At 34.6% G+C, this 5,673-nt stretch overlaps 1 long non-coding RNA gene across 2 annotated transcripts; it reads left to right on the top strand.

Annotated features, from left to right (window-relative positions):
- The first annotated feature begins 3,554 nt into the window (after positions 1 to 3,554).
- Positions 3,555 to 4,793, top strand: LOC128876417 (uncharacterized). Of its 2 annotated transcripts, XR_008457026.1 has the most exons (4): positions 3,555 to 3,883; positions 3,952 to 4,154; positions 4,291 to 4,593; positions 4,677 to 4,793. It is a non-coding gene; the product is annotated as an uncharacterized LOC128876417 (long non-coding RNA). The 2 variants fall into 2 exon arrangements; XR_008457025.1 differs by having other exon boundaries at positions 3,559 to 4,154.
- Positions 4,794 to 5,673: the final 880 nt, after the last annotated feature.

Here is a 5,673-nt window from a genome sequence, read left to right as displayed (position 1 = left end):
GCAACTGCACACAATATACATATAACAGTCACTTCACCTTTATCTCGAAAAATAAAACACTCGCGTTACGAATTATATTTGTAATTCGCTGATTTTGACTGGCTTCACGCACGTCATTTTCAATAATTATTTGTGCTTTATTGTAAATGTTAATGCGTAACATATAATAAAGTAATGGATAACAAAAATTAACTGTCTGGTGGCAAGGGTGCCCGCCCAGCATCACATTGATTAAAAATTAAAAGAAACAAGAGTCGAAGGACTCGCCCCGCCGTTCTGCCTGCAACAAAGCTTTTCATTTGTTTTCATTTTTGCTTTCTGAAATTAAAGTATACAAATTTGATGAATAATCAATTAATAAAGTTCAATATACTGTACATAACAAAACTTCAGTGGGCCAACTATGGCTCAACGATAGAAAACAGCGAGTATTATTCATAAATAAGAATAGAAAGAACTCATTTTAGAATATAACAACAGGTTCTTGTTTGTAACAAGATTTCCACAACGTCTAAGGACAACGTTTAAGCGTTGGCGAGCTTTGGTTGGTCCGACGTAGTATTATTATTGCAAGTTTCTTGTTAATTAACCAACTATAGTAATTGTTAGCCCAGCATTGGGTATTTTAGGAAAATTGTCATAATCCTTTTAATGTAGGCCCTTATTTGGGCATTTGTAGGCAAAAGCACTAACTATATCCCAACTGATTCCCAACTATTGGAAATCGTTGGCCAACCATAAATGCTACTAGAGCATCTACGGTGCCCAAGCTATACTTGGCTCGTGGCAAGCAACCGTTTATTTTCACGATCATCAAAACTTTTTCCTTTCAACATCTCTGCACCTTTCCGGTAGTATGTAGTTACGCACAGGAAGAAGGCCGAGGGAAGAGACGAGCGATCGTCAACGCGCGACGAGGTTATTACAAGTAGGTGTCTCGTACGTGGGCAAGTCAGGAAACGAGGGCACTCGAGGATATCAGAGAGAATCCCTCCTATATATTAATAGGGACAATCGAGCGTCTGTCACGGGACAATGGCCAGGACTACGCCCAGAATCAGTTTCGTAGGATCCGTGGCGTGACGCGAACCTCGGTGCACACATGCATGCGAACATGATGTATGCGTCGATAGAGGTCGTAAGTTCGTTCGAGTTTTGTACGTGCTTCACGACGACGAACACGTGTCCCGTGTCTCTGTGACCCCTGAATACCTATGCGACTTCATAGAAAGGGTATCCGATGCACCCAGCGGTGCACCCAGCGGTGCAAACAGGCTAACTTCGCACTACTTCGGACTCGTGCTACGAGTCCATGACATCGGGACACACCTACGAAGGAAATACGCGCCTTCCTTTACTTGCACGAACTCCCGCATATTTAGCAAGCTTCCTTCACAGAAAGAACAAGGACTGTTGGATCACAGCGGCGACCGACTGGTTGCTCGATGACAGAGGAAATGTCTTTAGGATGATTAAAAAGTATTGTGTGAAAACGTAATTTAAAGTCCTTCTAATGTTATAGATTGTAAACTGTTAATAGCAGATTTGTATATTTGCCTATTCTATTACAAATATATTAGCAGGAATCGGATATGTAAAACAATCTACTAACACATTTCTTTACAACGACGCAGCACGTCATTTATTTATTTTTCCCATAAAAATAAATCTGCGAAACACACGCCAATGGTACCAATTTCCTTGGTACTATGTTACAACGATGATACCAACTTATGAAATAAAAATCCCTGTTTGTACCATTAAGATAAACGTAACTCATCTCCGTTCGGCGCTGAATCGCACCGTAGTCACGCATAGTTACCTTACCTAGGCGAAGGTGAGTCGCAGTAGTTTACAGATTTCCATAACAAATCTGTGGAATAAATTTTCAACAAAGACAGGAGTAACTTCTTACATTAACTTAAATGTAAGACTTAAATGTAAACTTCTCTAGACAGTATGTAATCAAATGTAAACTACAATGTGTATATTTTCATGTAATATTGCTAATAACCCCGTAGGGGGTTCTATAATAAAGAAAAAACAAAAGATTCTTACATTATCATTGAATAAACATACTGAGTGTCTAAAGATAATGACAAATTCTTTTACTTGTATAATGAAAAATATTTTAAAAGGGATCGCGTCATAAAAACATGAAGTGATTCTTGAAAATTCAAAAACTGTTTCATAAATTGACCATTACAGTAAATAAAATACCTATTAGTTGACTATTTGAACAGGAATGGAATTATAAAGAGCAATGTAAACAATTGCAATAGTATTGTTTCTTTTCTATAGCTATTAATATAAGCCTAATTGATGGACTAAATAACAAAGTGAACATTCCCAGATACCACCGGACGTCCCATGGACGTCCATTTTATGTCCAGTTTACGTCCAAACGTCCGACGTCCGTTGTCGGACGTCCTTAGGACGTCCATGGGACGTAAATTTTGTACGTCCCAGGGACGTCCGCCCGGAATGTCCTACGAACGTCCATGGGACCTAAATTTTGTACGTTCCAGGGATGTCCGCTTTGAACTTTCTAGATTTAGGGAAATATACTTTTTTTTAAACAAAATAAATATTATTTATTAATATTCTTTATAATATAATATTTATTCAATATGTAGAACAGAATATTTTTTTCCGAATATAAAATACACTATTTACAATTGTAAATTAATATTAATTAATGAATGAATTAATTAATATTATTATCCCAGATAGCGTCCCATGGACGTACAGAGAACGTACAGAAAACGTTCTGGAAATGTCCAGCACCGGACGTCCCATGGACGTACAGAAAACGTTCCTGTTCCTGTGCTATCTGGGTATACAGTCATTATTTAATATTCGCAAAAGAATATTTTTTTCCGTAGATAAAACACATATTTATCTAATATTCGCAACAGAATATATGTTTGAACATGTAAAACAAAATGTTTATTCAATATTAGGAATACAATATTTTTTGTATATATGAGATGTGATATGTATGTAATATTTGGAACTATTCAGAATTACCTAGTAAATTAATTCTTCTAACTTTTCAAAAAAAAGTTCAAATCATTTAGACCAATTTCAAAAGAAGGAATTGTATTTTAAAAAGTATCCGAATATTAATGCGAGTCACTATATAAGCCTAAAATATGAATCAGTTCAGCAAAGTCGTTTATGGGTAAGTGAGGAAGCAGGTTGCGATTGTAGAAATAAATACAGTTAACTAAAATCTACCAACAAATAAAAGAAAATATATAAAATTAAAATTTAATTTTTTTTAAATCTCAATGTTACAGAGAACGTTCTGGGAATGTCCACATCGGACGTCCCAGGGACGTACATAGAATGTCCACGCCACGACGTCCTGCGATGTAACTGGGACGTTCCAGGGACATTCACAGGACGTTCAGGAGTATTCTTTTGTTGGGAGGTGGGCGACAATATTGATCATTGATAATGTATGCACTCTCTTCATGGAAATCTAGAGACGCGGTAGCGTCTCGACGCCAAGTTCATGAAAAATTATAGAGCCACCCTGTATAACGTGGCGCTACCGCTATCTTTTACAGGAGAGATGGTCCATTCTAACCTAACTTGAAACTTCTTTCAGTAATATCTCATCACGCCTGCAATATTTTCTAAATTTAAACGCATTTTTCTTATGTAAATTGCACATAAGCTTTCGAATAAAACCAAAATCAATCAAATCGGTACACGTACAACAGCGATATCGTAATATCATGTCACGATACATCCAAAAATATTACCGTCTTATACTTTTCCAGTCGATTTTTCGTCAACACTTAGCCAATAGGAGACAAGGCCGTTCGTCGATTCGTCGACTCTCGGAATCAGTCGGCAAGGCTCGTCGGCCGGCGTAAGAAATACTTGTGTATATCGTTTTACAGATATAGGTTAGTATCGTTTGACAGATATATGTTACAGTGAGGAATAGCAGGATGCAGATTATTAAAACAGAAGAAAAGAATTTCACCAGATACTGCAAGAAATAATGCACAAGAGACAGTAATGTTGCCTTGTAATACGTGTGTGCACGCAGTAAAACTATAATAGTAGTATTAGCAGTGCGACATATTTTATTATATTTCACATCAAGAAGAGGAGCATATAACATCATCAATAAAAGAGTAAGTAAAATCCACAATTAAAAGTAGATAGTGTGTACCATTATTTGATAAGTAGTTGTGTGCGCTTAAAGTATGTGTACTATCGTTGTAAATTCTTGTGTGTTTTCTGTTTCCACACTTTGATTGATATAAGCAGCGACAGTCATTTCAATAAGAGGAAACGAAGGGATGAATTGGTTGTTTCATGAAGCAAATAATTTGCTGACGAAGCAACAGTATTTTGGTGCTCTCCAAAAATAAGAGCTGCCGCTGTGAAATTCTAGTATTTTGTCTAAGTGAAGGATATCTGTTAGTAATTATTAAAATACCACAAGAAGAATCGTGCAAGTATTACAGGAAATACGATAAAGTTTGACAGCTATATTGAAATTTGCCAGTTAAAATATACTACGATCTGACAGAGTGTACAACGGAAGGAATTAAGTGAGCTGTACATAATGTTTGTATGAAAATGATGATTTCTATTTTTATTTTAAGTTCTGCGTTAATTTGCAACTAAAATATGGTTTGTATGTGTTACAGATAATTGAAGCATAAGATGATGATGAGCGGTGTGCATAACAAATTTGCTGATATTTGTATTAATTCATGAATTGAATGAATAAATGTTTGTAATTAATAAATTAGTATCATATGAAATATATACATTCACTTTCTTTACCCGTTCTCCTTTTCTTTTCCTTTCTTCAATTAAAAAAATAAGAAGTCTGTGTATATGTCGCAGGGAAATGATAAAAATAGAGATTTGTTCAAATCCCTTAATTGTTTTTTAGTGTAAAGATGAAATAATATTGTTTAGATATTGAAAGTATTTATTTAGTAAATCATGTGTTATTAAAAGTAGAATAGGTAATGCAACAATACTCATAAAAACATAAATTATTTATTCGAGACTAATTAGCAAAAAAAAAAGGTACCTAAGCTGATATTTTAAAAAACAAAAATAATACTTTTCAGGAATGTACATAATAAATAATTTATGTTTCTACGACTATTGTTGTATTACATACTCTTCACTTAATAACGCATGATTTACTACATTAATACTTTTAATATCTAAACAATATTATTCCATCTTTTCACTAAAACAGTCAAGGGATTTGATCAAATCACTTACTTTCTTTAGGGAAATGACCTCACACAGTTGTTATTTTAACATCTCCCGTAAATTGATCATCTACCTTAGGGATTTGATCAAATCTCTATTTTTATCATTTCCCTGCGACATATATAAATCACAAAACTAAAGAATTCATTTTGTCATATTATTTTATATGGATTATTTTAGATTATATATATTAAAAATATTATAGACATATTACACTGTCCAACAAATTTAAACTTTTTTTAAATTCTGCGATATCCACTAGGTGATTCTTATAGGGTTCCTCGTCCTAAATACGAATCCGAAAGTGAAATTGCTCCATCACCCTTAGTTTTCGAGAAATTTGCGATTTTGTAAATTCGGTCGATTTTGAGAGAAAACGTAATACTACTTAAAAACTACGAACGCTAGAAA

Source organism: Hylaeus volcanicus, chromosome 5 (genome assembly GCF_026283585.1).
Source record: "Hylaeus volcanicus isolate JK05 chromosome 5, UHH_iyHylVolc1.0_haploid, whole genome shotgun sequence".
In the NCBI taxonomy this organism is placed as follows: domain Eukaryota; kingdom Metazoa; phylum Arthropoda; class Insecta; order Hymenoptera; family Colletidae; genus Hylaeus; species Hylaeus volcanicus.
Note: the sequence above shows the minus strand (reverse complement) of the source record. Positions and strands in the feature narration are given on the sequence as shown.